Below are 23,746 nucleotides of genomic sequence, written 5' to 3' on the forward strand. Positions count from 1 at the left end.
CGGCCGCCGTGTTGCCACTCTCTCTGGAATAGCTACACCATGACTTTGGAAGTATCACAATTCATTTAAGAAAGATCTTCTATCTCATTCATTCCTTATGATGACACTAAAAGTTCAACATCAAATATTTAAATGCTACTTTGAGGATGAAGCTACAGATTATTGAAGTGGAACTTTTCGCAGGTGTAACATTCCTTTACATCATTGCAGTATTTCTTAAATTCAAAAACCAACTCTAGGTTGGATCTTCCCTCACAATGTACCTTATATGGATTAAACCAGAAAATAAACATATTCAACAGATTAATTGATAGTCAAAATAACTGTTACCTGCCCCCTACAAAATGTTAGAGTTTATTTTTTTTTTTTGGCAACATTTTACTTTAATTTTTTTCCTCCATATATAATCATGGTGTCTAATCAGCATCTTGATATGGCACACCTGTGAGGTGGGATGGATTATCTCAGCAAAGGAGAAGTGCTCACTATCACAGATTTAGACTGGTTTGTGAACAATATTTGAGGGAAATGGTGATATTGTGTATGTGGAAAAAGTTTTAGATCTTTGAGTTCATCTCATTCAAAATGGGAGCAAAACCAAAAGTGTTGCGTTTATATTTTTGTTGAGTGTATACATATACATACATACATACATACATATATATATATATATATGAAGCAATTGAAAAATACATACAGTACCTATTAGGACAAAATATTTTAATGCAATTATGAAAGTTATTGATAGAATTTATGACTAGGATTAACCAAATTAGCCAAAAGATAGTCCACTAACCCCAAAATAGTAAACATTCATTTAAAAAAAATAATCAGTAACTTTATTGCAAAAACAATCATTAGTTGTAACCCACATGGATACAGTTTCAGGAGTGGGGTGCCCATCAGACCTCCTCCTCCACATGAGCAGCATGAACATGTATGCCAAGAGTGAGTGAGGCATCATGCCCACCTGACTCAGCAATGACATTTGGACTGAACATATGTGGCCAAATGGTGGTTTAACCTGAGGGGATAAAGTCAACTCAGTGGCAGAAATAAAACTGAAGCCCACTAGATGTTCATCATATCCACTGCTGGAATAATAAGATGTGTACAGGAGGAGATACCACAGATGTAAAGACATGAACTTCTCTCACAGGTGATTCCACCTAAAGTCCAACCATCATCCCACCAACAGAATAAAAGTAAAGGCCATCACTGACAGAGGTCAGAATTTTGATTTGTTTTTTCTTCAGCATGCCCATAGACAGCAATAACACAAACAAAATGAACAAGACATGTGCGTGGAGACTCGTGATGCAATGAGGCAAGAACGAATCAGAAAGTGGTCATCTCAAAAGGTTCAAAAAGGAGAGCAAATCATTTAAAGCAGACCTGGATAACCATCAAAATTTCCTTGGGGTTGGGTTTAACAAGAGGCAGGAAATCAGTGTAGCACATGTGCACACCACAGCCTGTGGTGTTACTTAACAGAAGGACCTTGAAGTTCCAAAAATAAGCAGATCAACCAACAAATATGCAATGGATAACATATTGGATGATGTTTGATGCAGTTTGGACAAAAGAAATCATCAGATGGACAGCAACAAGGAGAAGTGAACAGTCAATTTATGAAGGAAACCCCTATCCTGTGGTGTGGACCACAAGGACTTTTAAATCCCAAAAATAAGCAAAATGGACAAATAAACATTGACTCAGATGAACATGGATTGCTGGGAAAACTACAACAAAAATGGGAATCTATTTCATTTATTTGTTTATTTTTAAATCAGCTCTTTAATCACAGATGTTTGTGTTATTTTGTTAATGCTTTGATCCTTTTGAAAGTCCTATATAGTAGTTACTATTATTATTATTAATGCATTCATTTTCTGCCTCTTATCCGAGTGTGGGTCACCGTGGCAGCAGACCAAGCAGCTCATCCTACACTTCCCTATACTCAGCCTATTAATAATAATAATAATAATAATAATATTATCATTATCATCGTCATTATTATTATTAATGAATGTGATATTTTTTTTTTTGGTGTATAACTCGCAAGACCAACAACAACAACAACAACAAAAAAGCAACATACTCCAGAATCTATGGAAGATTTCTTTCCCTTTGGTTTTGTGGTCCTGGCATTTCCACTTCATTCTGACTGACCATGTCATTTCTATTTTGTTAGACTTTCTCCACGAGCCCTGAGAAAAAGACAAGGGCCACGCGTGTTGCACTGAGCTGGTCCGGCTGGCGGTCTTCACAGGGTGGCTGTAATGGATATTCAGATGCCAGTGATCAAGGATATTATGATTTGCAGGAGGCTCTCACCAGCAATCCAAAGATTAATTGTATTCGTGTGTTTGATGAGGAGTTGCTCCTTGCATCATTTGCTTCCCTCTGTGCTGCACTCTCCAGCCAAGTAATGTTTTGGATATTTAATGTCTTTCACTCCACCGCTGCAGGTTTAAGTCGCCATCAATGACCTATGCCTTTCATTATCTGCCTGTCCGAGCGGCTACGTGCCAGCGAATTAATTGCAAATCTCTTTATATGCTGCTGTTGCCTGTTCAGAGACAATTTTAGCTCCACTGTTCATATTTTAGTGAAGATTTTATCACATCTGCATGTACAGCGTCGTCTTTAAACCGTTTTTTTTTTTTTTTGCAGGATGGGGAATAAAAGCGGGATGAGCCTCAGATGAGGTGCATGCACCTTTAATGCAGCTCACAGTTTACTCGTTTATATTTTCATGGGGAAAAGGCGTATTTGACATATTGTGATGTTGAGAGACTTCCCATTAAAGGGACTGGCACTGTTAGGTTAAAGTGACAAAGAAGCCATATAGTGGGGCTGTATATGGTGCTGGTGGGGGCTGGCCAAAAATCAATAAAAGTGACAGTCTTTATTTGTCTGCATGAAGTTATCAGCGGCTCCCGCTGTAAGACATTCTGCTCTTTCTAGCGTTTCAACCACAGAAGAGATCACAATCCATCACGGAGCTCGGTGAGCTTGTAGAACGCAGCAGGAATAATAATTGAGCTCAGATTCACCTGCCTTTAATTAGGGCCTGTGATCAGAGCAGCGAGTGGGTGTCTAACGCTATGATGGTTATTTAGGCTTAATGTCCTGTTACCGTGCTAACGTCTGCTCAAATGGCTTGGATTAGCTAGGAAAGAACATGCCATCACATCGCATGCAATACATGCAGGTGCTTTAGTAAACATAAGCTCTGTGCTGGTGATTTTACAAATGCTAACATTTAGTTTTTCACCGAATTTGAACCGACTGCACACTAGAGGTTTCTGTTCAACATCAACCACCGAGATATTTTAAATAAAATCATTGTATGAATGAGTAATTTGCACCCACAGGATGAGTAGTGTGAATAAATACTCAGTTCTGAAAATACAGGTTTTTTTCTTACAATTTTTAAATTTTTAATTGTAAAATTCATATGTATTTGCACTGGTATTGATTGAGTTTTAAAAAAATATTTTATTAGATTATCTGAAAAACAGGAACACACAAAAACACACACATGACAGCAAGGATGTATGCAGGTCACAGAACCTTAAAAAATAAATATTAAATAAAATGCGAGCCAGCGAATCCATTGTCTGCTTGTTTACATATTCTAAAATTCTGGGACTTGGTTGATTACATTAATATACAAATTATGTATAAAGTAAAAAAAAAACTGCTGCCACATGTCCAGGATCTGTTTAAACCAAGGGACTCCCCTTATAATTTGAGAGGAATTTTATTGTTTCAGAAATCAAGGATCCGAACTACTGCAAAAAGTCATTGCGTTTCTGTTAAAGGTGTTAACATGTGGAACAACTGTCCTGACAATATTAAAGTACTTAGTACTTCAGTAGGCTTTAAAAGACATGACTAGAACAACAAAATTGCTTGCTATAATTGAAGACTTAGGTCATGGGTTAAAGCAATAAATTTTCATCTGACTGAAATTTTTTCTTGGCAAAAATCAATGCCAGGAATTCCCTAAAATGTGGCATAGTGGGGGCACACACTGTTTTTTCTTCAATAAATGCAATAAACACATTATACAGCATACAAATCTTCTAAATAGCCTCTAAGGAGAGACAGAAAAAGCATAAAAAGAATGCAAAACTTAAAGGTATAAAAAGGTACATAAAGGTACATAAAAGGGTGGTGGGGGTGGGGTGTAGCCTTGATTCTGAGGGTCTGGGGGATCTCACCCAGAATTAAAAAAAAAAAAGCAAGTTAAATGTTGTATATTCTGGTGAATTTTAATAGGTACGAAGCCCTCTGAAACAAAGAAAACTCACTTCAAACTATGGGAGTCTTGGGGATCTCCCACAGAAATCTTTTAAAAGAGCAAGTCAAATTTAGTATATTCTGGTGAATTTTAATGGGTATGAAGCCCTCTGAAACAAATAAAACTCATTTCAGTCTGTGAATTAAAAACACAGTATTGATTATGGGGGGGTCTGGGGGATCTCACCCAGAATTTTTTTTAAAAAAAGCAAGTCAAATTTTGTGTATTCTGGTGAATTTTAATGGGTATGAAGCCCTCTGAAACAAATAAAACTCACTTCAGTCTGTGAAGTAAAAACACAGTATTGATTATGGGGGGTCTGGGGGATCTCACCCAGAAATTTTTAAAAGAACAAGTCAAATTTTGTATATTCTGGTGAATTTTAATGGGTACGAAGACCTCTGAAACAAATAAAACTCACTTCAGTCTGTGAAGTAAAAACACAGTATTGATTATGGGGGGGTCTGGGGGATCTCACCCAGAATTTTTTTTAAAAAAAAGCAAGTCAAATTTTGTATATTCTGGTGAATTTTAATGGGTATGAAGCCCTCTGAAACAAATAAAACTCATTTCAGTCTGTGAATTAAAAACACAGTATTGATTATGGGGGGTCTGGGGGATCTCAGCCAGAATTTTTTTTAAAAAAAGCAAGTCAAATTTTGTATATTCTGGTGAATTTTAATGGGTATGAAGCCCTCTGAAACAAATAAAACTCACTTCAGTCTGTGAAGTAAAAACACAGTATTGATTATGCGGGGGGTCTGGGGGATCTCACCCAGAATTTTTTTTAAAAAAAGCAAGTCAAATTTTGTATATTCTGGTGAATTTTAATGGGTATGAAGCCCTCTGAAACAAAGAAAACTCACTTCAGTCTGTGAAGTAAAAACACAGTATTGATTATGCGGGGGGTCTGGGGGATCTCACCCAGAAATGTTTTAAAAGAACAAGTCAAATTTTGTATATTCTGGTGAATTTTAATGGGTATGAAGCCCTCTGAAACAAAGAAAACTCACTTCAGTCTGTGAAGTAAAAACACAGTATTGATTATGGGGGTCTGGGGGATCTCACCCAGAATTTTTTTTAAAAAAAGCAAGTCAAATTTTGTGTATTCTGGTGAATTTTAATGGGTATGAAGCCCTCTGAAACAAATAAAACTCATTTCAGTCTGTGAAGTAAAAACACAGTATTGATTATGGGGGGTCTGGGGGATCTCACCCAGAAATTTTTAAAGAACAAGTCAAATTTTGTATATTCTGGTGAATTTTAATGGGTACGAAGACCTCTGAAACAAATAAAACTCACTTCAGTCTGTGAATTAAAAACACAGTATTGATTATGGGGGGTCTGGGGGATCTCACCCTGAATTTTTTTTAAAAAAAGCAAGTCAAATTTTGTATATTCTGGTGAATTTTAATGGGTATGAAGCCCTCTGAAACAAATAAAACTCACTTCAGTCTGTGAAGTAAAAACACAGTATTGATTATGGGGGGTCTGGGGGATCTCACCCAGAATTTAAAAAAAAAAAAGCAAGTCAAATTTTGTATATTCTGGTGAATTTTAATGGGTACGAAGCCCTCTGAAACAAATAAAACTCACTTCAGTCTGTGAAGTAAAAACACAGTACTGATTATGCGGGGGGTCTGGGGGATCTCACCCAGAAATTTTTTAAAAGAACAAGTCAAATTTTGTATATTCTGGTGAATTTTAATGGGTACGAAGCCCTCTGAAACAAAGAAAACTCACTTCAAACTATAGGGGCATGGGGCATCTCACCCATAATTTTTTTTAAAAAAGCAAGTCAAATTTTGTATATTCTGGTGAATTTTAATGGTTATTAAGCCCTCTGAAACAAATAAAACTCACTTCAGTCTGTGAAGTAAAAACACAGTATTGATTATGGGGGGGGTCTGGGGGATCTCACCCAGAATTTTTTTTTAAAAAAGCACGTCAAATTTTGTATATTCTGGTGAATTTTAATGGGTATGAAGCCCTCTGAAACAAATAAAACTCACTTCAGTCTGTGAAGTAAAAACACAGTATTGATTATGGGGGGGGTCTGGGGGATCTCACCCAGAATTTTTTAAAAAAAAAGCACATCAAATTTTGTATATTCTGGTGAATTTTAATGGGTATGAAGCCCTCTGAAACAAAGAAAACTCACTTCAAACTATGGGGGTCTGGGGGATCTCCCACAGAAATCTTTAAAAAAAGCACGTCAAATTTTGTGTATTCTGGTGAATTTTAATGGGTATGAAGCTCTCTGAAACAAATAAAACTCACTTCAGTCTGTGAAGTAAAAACACAGTATTGATTATGGGGGGTCTGGGGGATCTCACCCAGAATTTTCTTTAAAAAAAGCATGTCAAATTTTGTATATTCTGGTGAATTTTAATGGGTATGAAGCCCTCTGAAACAAATAAAACTCATTTCAGTCTGTGAAGTAAAAACACAGTATTGATTATGGGGGGTCTGGGGGATCTCACCCAGAATTTTTTTTAAAAAAAGCAAGTCAAATTTTGTATATTCTGGTGAATTTTAATGGGTATGAAGCCCTCTGAAACAAAGAAAACTCACTTCAGTCTGTGAAAACACAGTATTGATTATGGGGGGTCTGGGGGTCCTCTCCCAGAAATTTTTTAAAAGAGCAAGTCAGATTTTGTATATTCTGGTGAATTTTAATGGGTATGAAGCCCTCTGAAACAAAGAAAACTCACTTCAAACTATGGGGGTCTGGGGGATCTCCCACAGAAATCTTTAAAAAAAGCACGTCAAATTTTGTGTATTCTGGTGAATTTTAATGGGTATGAAGCTCTCTGAAACAAATAAAACTCACTTCAGTCTGTGAAGTAAAAACACAGTATTGATTATGGGGGGTCTGGGGGATCTCACCCAGAATTTTTTTTAAAAAAAGCACGTCAAATTTTGTATATTCTGGTGAATTTTAATGGGTATGAAGCCCTCTGAAACAAATAAAACTCACTTCAGTCTGTGAAGTAAAAACACAGTATTGATTATGGGGGGTCTGGGGGATCTCACCCAGAATTTTTTTTAAAAAAAGCAAGTCAAATTTTGTATATTCTGGTGAATTTTAATGGGTATGAAGCCCTCTGAAACAAAGAAAACTCACTTCAGTCTGTGAAAACACAGTATTGATTATGGGGGATCTGGGGGTCCTCTCCCAGAAATTTTTTAAAAGAGCAAGTCAGATTTTGTATATTCTGGTGAATTTTAATGGGTATGAAACCCTCTGAAACAAAGAAAACTCACTTCAAACTGTCAAGTAAAAGTTCTTTGTCTTCTGTAGTATTTTGATGTGTTCTAATACGGTAAATGAACCAAATGGATGCCGTTTTGCTGGCAGTACAGTCAATAAAATACAAAATTAGGGCCTAAAATAACTGACAACATTGTTCTGCTGTGCACAAAGTAACACTTTCACCAGTTTTGAAAATGCATGCGCATTGAGAAACTCAAAACTGGCTTATTCACATTTAATCTGTAAAATGCTCTCACTCCTAAAACAAACTGGGGCTGTAACTAACGATTATTTTAGTAATCAATTAATCGTTTTTTTTTGTTTTTTTAACTTACATGTGAGTTTTGCCATTATTTCTTGAAGTGAGTTATTATTAAAAGGCCTTTATCATGCAACATCAACGTTTGAGCTTGTAATAAAGTTATGATGTTATATTCTCATCAAAAACATACCTGGAATAATGTAATGTTTTATTTTGCACATACATACATCACTGACACACCAGAGAGATTTCCATCAGGTTTCATCCGATTACGAGCATTTTTAGATGTCCACAGCAAGTATCTCATCCACTGACAACATATTACAGCAAGAGTCTACAAAAGTATTTTAAAGGCCTGACTAAAGTGTAATATGTGACCTTTAATAAGTTATTTTCATGAAAAAAAAGACACAAATGTGCAATTTACTGCATTTTATTTTTTTCTTGTGTAAAAACACAGCTTAGATGTGGTTTGACTGAAACAAATTGTCATTAAACAGTTGTATATAATTCTCGTTTTACATTACTTAGTCCACATTTCATTTTATTTTATTTTACCTTATGTTTATATTAGTTGTGCATATAGTCTGAATAATTTACCGTTAACTAACCCTACAGTAATCGTAATGTAAAGCGCCTTTTTGGAGTTGCACTCAAATCTTGTTGTAATGCAAATTACAATGACAATAAAGGCGATTCTGATTCTGATTCTTTTATTATTATTAATATATAAATAAAAATAAATAAATTACAATTCGTAATACATATGACTCTTTTACAACAACAAACACTAATCCATTATTATACAGAAAACAAATGCACATAGACTGTGCTGAGATGCGAACAGTTTAATGCTAACTTTATCATTGAAAACGAAATAGACATGCTAACGTGTTAGCATCGGCCCCATTTTTAAGTTAAAAAATACATCTATCAACTGTTTTAGAAGACCATAACAGGTCGGTTTAATATAAAAAAGGTAAATATTACTCATAGACATATGCTCTTTAGGGTTTTTGCGGGGGAAAATTAAGACAAAGCGACAAACCATCGAAGCAGAGTCGGATCATTGCTTCATTGGTTCAAAGCAAAGCCACACCCCGCTGTACTTAGGGAGTGTCTGCCAATGTTCCCACGAAGACAGAGAGGAGAAGGACCGTGGCTCATGGCAAGCAGTAAACAGAGCGGAGAGGAGTGAAAATTCACACAGTCCCTTCCTCTGCAGTCCACGCTGACACTGCTGTTTTGATTAGCACAGAATAGGATGTTGCTTTGACAGTGAGACTATCATATTTCGGCCCCAAAACACGCATGACACCACGTGCGCACGCGTATGTGTGGTTAAATTTTCCAAATGACGGACATCTGTAGTGGTGACTGAGAACTTTAACCCATGACTTAGGTCTACTGATTTGTTATTACTTTCGGGTTTGTGTGTTGTGTGCCAGTATTTGTCTGGTTGTATGTTGTAAATCTGAGTTCACTGACTAACTTGGCTTTTTTATTTCTTTTTGGTACTGTCATCGTGTGTGCATATGTAGGTATGTATGCATGTATATATCTATGTATGTGTATGTATTGTGTAGATATGAATTCATGAAATTGTGTTTGTGTGCATGTGTGTATATATTTCTTATTTTTTTAGTATAAGGGGTGGATATTTATAAGCTTTGCTTCTGCCCTCACCCTTTCGGCCACACGGGATCTTTATAAAATTGTTTTGTTATGAGTTTTTTTGTTGTTGTTGAATTAGGTGCCAAAACTCATTCATTCATTCATTCAAATAGGTAGATAAAGTAAAAGACGGTACCTCACAGCATATGAAGACATTATACATGCAACGTGTAGAACCTTTGAAATTTGAACATATCACAAAATCAGGTAGCTCACTGTACAAGAAAGGAATACACCGAATCGTTGAAGGGTGCTTGGTGTATGCAGGGGCACCAAGGGTTTGCCAGTCCACAGTGCAGCTTTCCCTCTGTACTAGTTCACTGCGTTCGCTGGAAGGCAGTTTAAAAAAGGAGCCCATGTCCTTTCGAAGATCTCCTCATTCCCCTTCAGGATTGCACTCAGATGCTCCATCTGTAGAGTTTTAAAGATCTCCCCATACCACTGGTTGATCGTGGGGGGTCTGGGCTTAATTCATTGAAACAGACTACATCTTCTTGCCAGTAAGAGAAGCTTATTCAGAACTTTCAACTGTGTATTAGTCAATGATAACCCCTCATCTGAGAGACTCAACAAAAACAGGCTAGGACACATTTGTATAACCTTATCAAAGATAGAGTTAAGGTTAAGTTTTTATGCATTGCTAAACGCAATGCATAAGACCCTGTCTCTTTTTTACACTTGGCACAGAGAAGGGAGATCCCATGATAGAAGGTATTGAGGGAGAGGGGCATGCGTTGTAATCTGTGGAGAATCCTCTACTGACTCACTGTTAACCTGTTGGATAGAAAAGTTTTCCTATAGCTTCATTTGCATCAGACCACTTCCCCTCCTCAAAAGATGAACCTAGGTCCTTCTCCCATATACCTTTGACTCTATTAATGTTGAATGTGTTAAGAGACAGTAGTAACCTGTAAAAATGAGAAATAAATTTCTTATTACTATGAGATTTCAACATAAATGAGCCAATGGCTGATAGAATTGGCTGGGATTCAGGAAATTCAGACAGCTAACGAAATGTCTAATCTGAAGAAAACCATAAAAAGGTTTCGAGGGAATGTTAAACTTAGCTTTGAGTCGATCAAATGGTAATAGTTTCCCAGCTTCAAACAGGTCACCAACAGTCTTGTTACCTTGATCATACCAGTACTGGAATAAGGTCTCACCAACTCCAGGTGGAAAGGCCCTATTTTGTATAATGGGGTGTAAGGCAGAGGAGGAACTCCCTCTTCCAATGAATTTCATAATATTCTCCCAAGTTTTTGTTGTGCAAGCCAGAAGTGGGCTATTTTTTTTTTTAACTTAAATTGGAAGGAATGTAGTTTTATTTGTAATGAGGCTAGGTAAAGAAACGGAGGGGCAGTGCCCTGCATTGATATGATCCTCCTCTTTGCAGTCAGAAGAGTTTCTCAACCACCCAAACACTATTCGGGCATGGCATGCCCAGTTGTCAAATAATAAGCAAGGCATTGCGAGCCCTATTCCCTTGGGAGTTGTAGTGTCTTAAAGCTGAGACGTGATTTTTTTTCCCCCATGCCACACAAATCTAGAGATACATTTTTCAATATCAGAGAGGACCGATCTCTTAACCTTCAGTGGGAACATCTGCATTGGATATAAGAGGGAGTATGTTCATCTTGATTATACTTACTCTGCCCATCCATGAAAGAGGGAGTTCAAACCATCTTTTCAAATCATTCTTAATTGCTGAAATAATTGGGGTGAAATTAAGTTTATATAAGTCATTTAGACTGGCAGAGATTTTAAAACCTAGGTATGTAAAGTCAGATTCAGACCACACAAAAGGTAAGTTCTCCAAATCATTCAGATTCCCAAAATTGATTGATTTTTTAAAAAAAGAAATGCCCATTTTGTTTAACCTCAGACACATTAATGCAAGCAAAGTGCATCCTAGTGCACAAACAGACACTGATGACTGTAGCATTTAAACGGGAAATTCTGACTTTGATATGAGTGCAAATTCCTGAGCCATCCAGTCGGTACCTGTGTTCAGCAGGTGGCAGCACAGCATGAGAGGGCTTCGTTTTCATGCAGACTATGGAGCAATGTTTGAAACATGTTTCAAAGGTTTTAAAATGTTTCTGAACAGTGTTTTAAATTTGCCTTCACAAATTTCCAGGACCAGCTTAAGGTTTTTGCACCATCTTAAGCCACAATTTTGATCCTTTATTTCCTCTTTTCCTTCCCCCAATCTGTTATACATTTTGTCCAGTTTTGCTAAATTTTGCACAGTGTGCATCATGTTTCTCCTCACAGTTGCTAGCAGGAGTTGTTAGCGGACACAAATATGAAAGTGGCCGCTGGTGGCCGGCGCACACCAATGAGTGCACAATGTGCAGCATTTCAGCATGCAGCAGACAAACTACAATGTGAATGAACAGCTGTCTGTAATTTTACATTTTTTACCCAGTATCCACTCACCGTCCAGCAGGTGACAGACACATCTATGGGATATTACACAGGTAAAATAAAGTCCATCCAGCTGTGAATTGGTATCAGCTGGGGAAGTAACCTGTGTTGGTCTGGCGTCCTGTCCAGGGGGAGTTGTAAACTCTTACCCGCTTTCCACGACAGAATCTGAAGAGAACCCTTAAAGCCTTTATAGACCTTGGTTCTGGTCAGGTTAGATCAGACCCATGCACAGTAAATAGTCGACATATAAAATTATACAATAAAATAAAAATAACAAAAATAAAATACACAAACCTGTTAATCAGAACACGGTGCAGTTTTAAGGTAGGAAAAATGCGGGATTGAATCCATACAGAACTTGACACAGATGCACAGTTTGGATATATATATACAGTGAGGAAAATAAGTATTTGAACACCCTGCGATTTTGCAAGTTCTCCCACTTAGAAATCATGTAGTGGTCTGAAATTTTCATCTTAGGTGCATGTCCACTGTGAGAGACATAATCTAAAAAAAATCCGGAAATCACAATGTATGATTTTTTTAATAATTTATTTGTATGTTACTGCTGCAAATAAGTATTTGAACACCTGTGAAAATCAATGTTAATATTTGGTACAGTAGCCTTTGTTTGCAATTACAGAGGCCAAACATTTCCTGTAGTTTTTCATCAGGTTTGCACACACTGCAGCAGGGATTTTGGTCCACTCCTCCATACAGATTTTCTCCAAATCTTTCAGGTTTGGAGTTTCAGCTCCCTCCAAAGATTTTCTATTGAGTTCAGGTCTAGAGACTGGCCAAGCCACTCCAGGACCTTGAAATGCTTCTTATGGAGCCCCTCCTTAGTTGCCCTGCCTGTGTGTTTGGGGTCACTGTCATGCTGGAAGACCCAGCCATGACCCATCTTCAATGCTCTTATTGAGGGAAGGAGGTTGTTTGCCAAAATCTCGCAATACATGACCCTATCCATCCTCCCTTCAATACGGTGCAGTTGTCCTGTCCCCTTTGCAGAAGAGCACCCCCAGAGTATGATGTTTCCACCCCCATGCTTCACGGTTGGGATGGTTTTCTTGGGGTTGTTCTCATCCTCTAAACATGGTAAGTGGAGTTGATTCCAAAAAGCTCAATTCTGGTCTCATCTGACCACATGACCTTCTCCCATGCCTCCTCTGGATCATCCAGATGGTCACTGGTGAACTTCAAACGGGCCTGGACATGTGCTGGCTTGAGCAGGGGGACCTTGCTGTCCTGCAGGATTTTAAACCATGACAGCATCATGTGTTACTAATGTAATCTTTGTGACTGTGGTCCCAGCTCTCTTCAGGTCATTGACCAGGTCCTCCTGTGTAGTTCTGAGCTTTCTCAGAATCATCCTTACCCCACAAAGTGAGATCTTGCATGGAATCCCAGACCGAGGGAGATTGACAGTCATCTCGTGTTTCTTCCACTTTCTAATAAATAATCATAACAGTTGCTGTCTTCTACCAAGCTGCTTGCCTGTTGTCCTGTAGTCCATCCCAGCCTTGTGCAGGTCTACAGTTTTGCCCCTGGTGTCCTTACAGCTCTTTGGTCTTGGCTATGGTGGACAGGTTGGAGTGTGATTGGTTGAGTGTGTGAACAGGTGTCTTTAATACAGTTAACAAGTTCAAACAGGTGCAATTAATACAGGTAAAGAGTGCAGAATAAGAGGGCTTCTTATAGAAAAATTAACAGGCCAGTGTGAGCCAGAATTCTTGCTGGTTGATAGGGGGTCAAATACTTATTTGCAGCAGTAACATACAAATAAATTATTTAAAACAATCATACATTGTGATGTCCGGATTTTTTTTTTTTTTTTTTTTTAGATTATGTCTCTCACAGTGGATATGCACCTAAGATGAAAATTTCAGACCCCTCCATGATTTCTACGAGTAAGTGGGAGAACTTGCAAAACCGCAGGGTGTTCAAATACTTATTTTCCTCACTATATATATATATTATAGTCCAGTTACTTATGGGCTCTGATTATAGCTGTAATCCTGAAATGATTCATAAAGCATCTGATTTACCATATTTTTCGGAGAATAAGTCATGCCTTTTTTCTGTATGTCATCTCATTGATTTGGGATTTTTCTGCATTGCTATCATGTACTTATTATTGGCATATATTCTTCAAATATTGGAGTTTATTTTGCTTAGTGCTTTCTTTCCTGTGAAAATCCTATATACATAAGAATAAGAACTTTATTAATCCGGAAGGAAATTGTTTATTTCTACTATAACTGTTTATAGCAATAATAAAAAAATGCTTATTTGTGGTCTATACCTTTCTCTGCCCCTGACCAAGGCAGTGTCTACATCTGGAGTTGGTCCTTGGTTGCCGGACAGTGGCTACCCACTGATCCTAGTGGCTGGATTGTGTTTAACTGTAATTAGGATGGGCTAAATGCAGAGGACAATTTATGTATGTATATATGTGCAATGACAATAAAGACTCTATTCTAGTCTACTGCTGCTATAATTATTATTATGAATAACAAATGTGTGATTTTGTTTGAGTATATAAGACGCACCTAAGTCCCAGGTCCACCCAAACTAGTAGAAAAAAAAACCCCCCCTGCAACATATACTCTGGAACAAAAAGGTAAGTAATTAACAATCTGCACAACAGGAACAGCTTGATGGTGTTTATTTATGTACAGAGGCAACATATCAAAAACTGTGCAACTGACTAATTGTAGAAGTTGATAACAGAACTCCTGCTTGTACCTGACACACCCACTGAACCTGTGCTGCATAGGACACGCTCACCCCTGCTGTTGGGGGTGGCTAAGAGAACGTGACAGAGCAGCAACTCATGTCTTTTTAAAGTTACAGTGACAAGTCATTTGTCAGATCTGACAATGGCTGCATCACCTCATTGTCTAAAATGTGTTTTTTTTGTGCACATGGAGACCTTATAACCTCTTTAAAGTGATACATTTTTATTTACAATTTCTATTTGTTGTTCAAGTTGTGTGTAAGAGTGAAACTGATAAGAGTTCTGCAGTCACACTACAGGTCAGACAGGGCTGGATTTTGTCGGGATGTTCTCGTGGGCGCAGGGGAATAATGGGGACGTGTCCTCTGCCCAGCTGAAGTTTGTCTCCTCTGCCCGTCCTTTTCCCTCTCAACACACGGCAGGCGAGAGAGGACAGAGGTAGAACCACGACACCATGAGTGGACCCTTGGGTGCCCCCAAGCAGCACCACCTGCGTCTTGTGACCCCCCCACGTCCTTCTTCCCGCTTTGACACCCCAGGGGCCTGCAGAGGGTGCACGTGCCTGCGGGCACCCGGGGCGTGTTGATTATATACGGTAAGAGGCTGTAAATCACCGGGCTCCATCACTGCCACCACCAAAACTGGCTCATTCTCTCCCTGGCCGGCTGCAGCGCAATCAAATACAGCTGCGAACACAAAACACCCCGCTACCGCAGACAGCAAATTGGCTCAGAGTTTAAAAAAAAAAACACAGACCCTTACACACAGACAGTGTACAACAACAGAATATTAATGAAGGTTTGGTCTGTGTGTGTGTGTGTGTACGTGTACGTGTGTGTGTGTGTGTGTGTGTGTGGAGGATGTCGGGTGACGAGAACAATGAGCTGCCGTGGGCCCACGCTGTGTGTGTGACTGTACATACATTATCAGCTGATCGGCAGGTTTACCTCAACACTTTACGTTTTCTCAACAAATGGAGCTCCAAAGATTTAACATCGACTTCCTGCAGCAGCAAAAACAAACAAAAACAAACAAAAAACAAACAAACGAACAACAACAACAAAAAAAAAACAACCAAACAAAAAACACACAAATAAAAAAAGCACACTGACAAAAAAAATAGGTTTGAATTAGGGATGATTTAGTTACTGCACACAAAGGTGCAGATAAAAAAAATGAATAAATAAATAAATTCCGACTCCTCTAAAGACTCCAGGAGCAGGTCTGTTGCTGTGGTCAGTGACTGAAGCCAGTAGAAATCACAGAAGGCTGCTGATTGTATTTTGCTGCTGCTGACATGTACGTCTCATGAGTTATTGATTACTGTATTTTGCGTTATACAACTTGCAGCTTTTTCTGTATTATTGTATTTGGGGACTTTTGTTCATTACTATAGTGTACTTTTATTGTTGTCATTTATTTTATTAGTGGAGTTTATTTTGTTTGGTGCTTTGATTCCTGGGAAAGCCTGATTATTGTTATTATTATTATTATTTATTTTTTTTTTTTTATGATAAATGCATGATTTTTCAGTATATAAGTCACCCTGGAGTATAAGATGTAGAACATCCTAAACAAGTAAAAACAAAAACAAACAAACAAAAATACTCTGGAAAACATGGTATTTTGAGACATAATTTTATACTGTGCATTGGTTGTTTTTGCATGTCACATGGTATAAATCAGCAGCTTATGTCAAACTGCGCGACTTGATTACTTTTGTGGCCGACTGTGATGTTCACCCGCCAGTTTGTCTTGGTTATAGGCAGCGACCTTATGGGATGCACGTGTGTTAGAGTGACAACAACGAAGTTGATTGGCTGAATTTACCTCTGTAGTCAGGCCGAGGCACATCAACTCAAATATGGGAGCATGCGTTGGTGCCGCATCCACAACACCACAGAACCACATTAGGTTCTGGATGGACCCATTCTTATATCTCTAAAATAACCATCTATATCACGCAACCATGTGAAACGTGGGCACCCCCTTGGACTCCTCCAGCTACTGTAGTCCTCAACACTCAGGCACCTATGTGCTGGATCATGCACAGAGAAATGTGCCACATGGTCAAAGCATCAAAACTGATGCTCCCTCACAATACAAATACTCCTTACCTTTGTCTCTCAAACTAACCACCAGCTTGACTCAAAGTCATTCTACGAAACTCAAGGATCCTCCGAAAAGACCTAGTACCAAAGATATCTAGATATCTTTGTCCTGGAATTCACTCTGGACACCATAGAATTGGTGGGTGAGAGGAGGATGTTAGCAAAGCTGGCATAAATTATGGACACCCCTCTCACCGCTTACATGAGACTGTGTGAGTCTTAAGCAGCTCCTTCAGTAATAGATTGCTGCACTCTCAGTGCAAAACAGAACACCTCTGCAGGTCATCTATTCCAACTGCAGTCAGACTATTTAATACCTCAAAATGTTTCTAGCACCATAACCACCTGCTGATTTTGCACAACTACGTCTTCTCCCACCTTTTGTGCTTTATTACATGCACAACTGTGCAATTTATCCTGTGAAATAATTTTACCATATCTATACGTACTTATACTCACTGTAAACTGCTCATATCAGTACTGATGCACCCACCACCAAATATCGCAACATACTTTAGCCACCTTTCTTTAATGTAAATATTTTTCTCTTTCTTTACTGCTGTGCGACTCTTGCTTCTGCAACAAGTGATCTTCCCTGCTGTGGGATCAATAAAGTTGATCTTATCTTATTTAAGTGATCACTTTAGGTCACTGGTTAGCATCCAAGCCTCACAACCATACAGCAAGACAGGTAGCACCAGGACCCTAAAGACTTAGACCTTGATTCAGCTGCAAAGACATCTGCATCACCAAACACCTAATAACGGAACATGATTGGCCTCATCTGTGACTGAATGAAATGATAAATTATCTATAAAGTGACTGACTTCTAGTACTCTGAGTAACAATATCTATAATAAAGGTTAATGAGAGAAGTAACACGTTGTGAAGCAAAACATTCCTCTCATAAATGAAGAATATTGTTTGCGGTCTGCCTTAATGATGAGAGGAGTTAATGCACTTGAATCATTCACCAGCCCGAACAAATTATTTTCTCTGCTACGTGAACACAAATGAGGTATTATTTATAGTGTGTTGCATGATTGAACAATGAGAAAATCTGATTTCTTAAAATGGTTTCCAGGAAATTTACAAAGTTTGCTCAGACACACACACGCACGCACACAATAGGGTGCTGCGATGCAAGGATCGCAACTGCAAACAGGGAGCAATGTGGGGATTAAGGATCTTGCTCAAGGGCACCTTGGTGAGTTGCCTGACCTATAGGGAATCCAACAGAGGATGCGTCTGTCAAAGCTCACAAACTCTGCAAGTTCAGTGGCAGTTTTTTCATCTCACTTGATGTCTATAGAAAACAGCAGCATGCTCTTTGTTGAGTGGTTCCCTGCTTTGAACGGGCCAGAGAATATATTCACGAGAGTTTTAGTTACAATATACAAAGAGTTTAATGCTGTTGTCCGTGTGGAGCCTGATCAGAGCATCTCAAATGCATTTCTTCTGTCATGAATGTACTGAGATTACCCATAATGCACCTGGACACCGCAAGCCCACACTAAAACTTTCAAAATTAGTGCATTACTTTAAAACTAAAACATATATCTGATATTTTCACTTTATAAAACTTCAGACGTGACATTAATTTAAATAATTTGTCTGAAATTAGTTTGGTTAAAATTTTAACCATAAGTTAAAACTGTATGCCTCTGGATGACTTGGGTGATATTGCCAGTATATCAGTAGAACTGCACATTTACTACAAAACATTTAACATGTAGGTATTCAACTGGTTTTAGACTTAATAGATGTTTGTAACTGTTAAGCTTTATTCACCACACCGGAAAAAATATGTTAGCAGTCTAAAAATTATTGGACCAAAACTTATCGGAAGATAACTGGTCCGATGATGGTTTTCAATGTTATCTGAAAAGCTAATCTGATAATGAAAATATTAGCTTTGATAATTAGTGGTTAGTGGATTAGCGGAACTGTGCCCACCACTGGGTGATTACATTTTGGAGTCATTTGGTCAAAAGAGTCAAGGTTAAGGGAAAGATGGTCCCAGGAAACTGAAATGTTATCAAATCTTTTTGGATAATTTTCTAGAAAAGTCTCACATTTTTATACTTTTTAAATATTTTTCTTTTCCTGATACATGGTGAATAAATGGGTGCCCCAATAAGAAGTAAACAAACAAACCACAGGAACAAATGTGATGGAACATTTGACATCCATGAAAATGATGTACCATCAATTTTATTTAAAGATTTGAGTCCAGAAAAAACATGAATTGTTGAATTCTGAATTAATTCAGATCTACGGACAATAAGAAATGAACAGAATTTCTACTTATTTTAGAAATGTAGAGTTAAAATGAGAGGCCACTCAGAGTAAACACCATTGACAAAGGCCAACTGCCCCCTTTTTATGGGTCCAAAAAACAAAGCTGGACTGCAACTAAAACAGTGTTTGCACTAAGTACTGGTGGGATGCCATTTCACCAAAGCACAAATATCCTAGAAATCAATGCCACTGTGCAAATATAAAGTAAATTATTATGGATAAACCTGTTGACAACCAAACAGCCGGCGATGAAAACCATTATAGATGTAATACATTTTGCACAGGACGTTTGATTCGATGGGATCATCCAATCCTCACATAGTTCAGAAATTTGTAGTCGAACCGTAGACGTACACATGAATTTTTTCATGGATGTTGAAAAACACTGCTATTCATGGATATTGTGAATTTTAGCATTGGTGGAGGAAAGCCTTGAGCTGGTGCACCACTAGAGGGTGGTGCATAAGAGAACATACTTGTCGGCCCACTTCGGTTTGATGGTGTCAGGCATGCTTGTCTGGCTCCGCTTGTTTATGAACTATTTTTACCTCATTAGCCAACAAAGTGTGAATGAGATTATTAAGATCAAAGTGTAAATGTAGGGGAGCAGCGTTTTCTGAAGGCTAAATTAGTGACTGTTCCTGGCTACCGTGATTGCTGTGCAAGTTGCCGACTTTTTAATCCCATGACAAAAGGCGGCACGTCATATTTAAATGATTGCTTTCATAGCTGGCTCATTGGGATTTACCACACGCCCACAGTGGGATGAGGTGCAACGTCTTGTCTGCGGCTCCACACAAGAGTTGAGGTGACATTTGCGTCGCACCGGTGGACCGGCGGATGAGACACTACTTGTGTCGCCCTCCCGTGTGTGTGTGTGTGTGTGTGTGTGTGTGTGTGTGTGTGTGTGGGCCAGAGCAAATGTGTGCACGGCTACTGTACCGGCAACCTGTCCAGCACCACCCCATCACGCACTAATGGTGCATTCGCCTGACTTGTAAATAGGGCGGACTGCTCTCATCTCGCTGCCTTTCGTTTCAAATATTTATCTGTGAGCCGGTGAGGTAAATCGGCTTTGGCAGTGAGACTGTTATTTAAGGTCGCAGACAGGCTGCGGGCTGGAGAGAGAGAGAGAGAAAGGGGAGAGAGGGGGAAATACAGCCTCTCTCCATCGCTGCTGAAATGGGATTCATTTCCATGTGTTCATATTCTGTCATGGTTACAGGGGTGGGATGTTTTTTCCAGAGTAAACAGCAGCATCCATCAGGCTCCCTCTGCTACCTCACAAACAATGTATGAGCACGGCAGCCTCGCCTCAGTAGAGCCAGCTCTCACAGAAATGACTAGTGGAGTGAAAAAAACAGAGTCACTGTAAATAAGCTTCTTGTAACCGCAGCAGAGTTCATTTCACACCGACCTGAATTAATGCTGTTTATTCAGCTGTGTTGTGGTCACGTGGTCTTACAGTGCATCACGCCCTACATGTGGAGGCAGCATTTATCAGTAGGCTTCACGTGTTCTGCAGCGCCATGTTTCACTGCCAATCAAACACTGTGACGCTGTGACTGGTGATGCAACACACAAAACAGTCCGTGAGCCTCAAGCTAATTTTGACCTAGTCGGTACCACTTAAAGGGACTTAAACAACACTTACAATCCAGCCTCTGTGGACCATGGCGCACACAACAAGACCCCCCTGCTCCCCACAAATCAGTAACACAAAGTGTCGGGATGGGGGGGGGGGCGTCACCCAAGTACACCCTTATGCTAAATATGAATGAAATTCATCAACTGGTTCTTGAGATATTGCGCTAACAAGGGTGGCAATGACAAATCTGGATTATCTCGCTGTGACCTTGAAATTGACCCCAAGGTCACTGTAATCGACTGGTATCAGGGATCACCCAAATACACCCCTATGCTGAATTTGAATAAAATTGGTTAACTCGTTTTTGAGATATTGCCCTAACAAGCAACAACGGACAGATGGACAGACAGACAAATGGTAAATGGACTTCATTTATACAGCGCTTTCGATCTGCATCAAACACTCAAAGCGCTTTACAAATAATACCTCACACTGACCCCGATGTGAGGCTGCTGCCATGCGAGGCACCCACTACACACCAGGAGCAACTAGGCGCAGGGGTGCCCAACTTTGGTCCTCGAGATCCACCTTCCTGACACTCTTAGTTGTCTCCCTGCTTCAACACACCTGAATCCAATGAAAGACTCGTTAGCAGGCTTTTAATGAGCCTTTCATTGGATTCAGGTGTGTTGGAGCAGGGAGACAACTAAGAGTGTCAGGAAGTTAGCTCTCGAGGATGGAACTTGGGCACCCCTGAACTAGGGGATTAAGGACCATTGCCCAAGGGCCCTTAGTGATTTCCCGGTCAGGCTGGGATTTGAACCAAGGATCCTCTGGTCTCAAGCCCAACGCATAATCACTAGACCACCACTTCCCCTAACATGCTATCGTGATATCTTCTCCCCCCATTTCATACCAGAGGGATAAAAATGCATGGTCGTCATTCTAGAATGGCAGTTACAGCCATGGAAGGGTCAATGAAGGACTACAGGTGTCAACATTTAAATATGCTCCGGTCAACTTGGGGTGGGCGGACTGAATATTGAAAGTTTTTCACATTATTTGTCTGATAAAGATTAATAAGATTCCTTGTTTGATCATTACTTCAGAAAACCAACATTGTCAAATCACACATTTATTAATTCCATTAGCTCAACCAATATTTTGTTTCTTTCCGATTTGGTGACTCATGCTGATGAGATCTTAACTGTTGGTAACTTTAATAGCCACGCTGATAAGCCTTTGGATTCCTCACTCAAGTGTTTTGGATGTTCTGGAAATGTTCGGATTTCATCAGTTCATTGAGGGATCAGCTGACTGCAGTAGTCATATTCTGAACTTGGTCCTGGCTCGCAGTACTGCCAATTCAGATATTGATACATCCTCTCTTATGGCAGCAGTTTTGGTGCATTCACTCAGTAAATCTGAAGTATCACGATCCTGCCTGATGATATAAGTTCCTTCATTCAGTGGTGTCCAAAAAAAAAAAAAAAAAAACATGTTAGAAAGGGCCAAGAGGAAGCAGGTTTTTTTTTTTTTTGCCGCTACTGACTCCAGCAGGTTATTTCACTGATTAACATCACTCTGAACAGATGGGATGAGTTCATCAGTGAAAAGCAAAGAAAACCTGCACCCTCATGGCCCTTTCTGAAATGTCTTTGGATCATTGCTGTACCCCAACTGAATTTAGTGCTGATTACCTGACATCCTGGAGTCTCTTTCTGAACACGACCACTCAGTGGACAGTCTCACAGACAGCCTGAGTACAGCACAGACTAACTTACTGTAAAATCTCATTGCCCTGACTTGCAAACACCTTGGTTTAATGAACACCTACGATATGTCAGGAATGATTTCTTTCATTTGCATAATATTGTGAAAATTCAACTTATTCAGCCTGTGTCAGATACAGAAACATTGATTCAAGCCTTTGTTTGATATTGAATTAATTATTGTAATGTTTTATTTTCTGGCTTGCCACAGACAAACATCAGATCACTTCAAATGACTCAAAAGGCTGTGGCTTGAATTATAACCAATAAATGAAAGTGTGACCCTATTACCCCAGTTTTCGTCTCTTTTTAATGGCTTCTTATTAACCCTCTGGGGCCTGAGGGCATTTTTTGGACAGTTCACTCGCCTGGCATAAATGTTTTATTATTGCTGTTAACAGCTCTCCCTGGATCCCAAAATCAAGGTTTATGTCTCTTTTTTTCAGGACAACCTGTGCTTTCATAATATATATGCTTTTGTTGTGTTTTATAAGTGTAATAAATGTTTACAATCAGAAATAAGAAAGGAAAAAGTAAAGCAGAAAAATAATTTTCCACACATTTATTCAAACCACACAGCAAACTATAATAAACAACTGTTTTGACACTTTATAAGGGTAATTTGAGGTCTTGTGTGAAAGACTGTACAACAAAAAGCTTCAAACAATAAACATTAATGCACATTTTGAACAATATATACAAAATAGTCGATGCGTTTTTTATCTTCATCTCAAAGCAATTTCTGTCTGCTATTACACAAAGGTTACATCACAAACTTCTACTTCTATGGTGTTTTGGAGTGTTCTGTGCTGCTCCTAAAGCAGCTTTCATTCACACTTTGGCCCACTTTGGCTCCTTACATTCTGAGGAGCGACTTTACGCCGAGAAAGCAACAGAGTTATCCAGTAACATTCACATGCAAACTAGTGGAGCAATCCTGATAGTTACATACTCTTTGTTTGAGCACGTGAGATTGTCATCAGAGGCTCTCCGTCTGGTCCGTCTGCTTCACTGATCGCTGTGCGTAATGGCGCAGGGCGCATTGGAATAGTATGTACTCATTGGAGCACCCAGGGGGCTATTCAAACGGGCCAACTAGTAACATATAACTCCTGAAAACGATCTTTGGCTTTTCACGTGAGATAAATCTGCCTTATGATTGGATTTTGGAAAACCATGTGATGGTGAACCAATTCCGATTGGACACTCACATTGCGCACGTCATCACACAACTTCTATGAGGAGTACAAAGATGGCCAATGGCTGGCTCGAAAGTCCGTGGAGTTAACTTTTCATCAAA

At 39.0% G+C, this 23,746-nt stretch overlaps 1 protein-coding gene across 2 annotated transcripts in view; it reads right to left on the reverse strand.

Annotated features, from left to right (window-relative positions):
- zbtb16a (zinc finger and BTB domain containing 16a) overlaps positions 1 to 23,746 on the reverse strand; it is a 350,151-nt gene that overhangs the window by 38,763 nt on the left and 287,642 nt on the right. The window lies entirely within an intron of this gene.

Source organism: Thalassophryne amazonica, chromosome 9 (genome assembly GCF_902500255.1).
Source record: "Thalassophryne amazonica chromosome 9, fThaAma1.1, whole genome shotgun sequence".
Classification (NCBI taxonomy): domain Eukaryota; kingdom Metazoa; phylum Chordata; class Actinopteri; order Batrachoidiformes; family Batrachoididae; genus Thalassophryne; species Thalassophryne amazonica.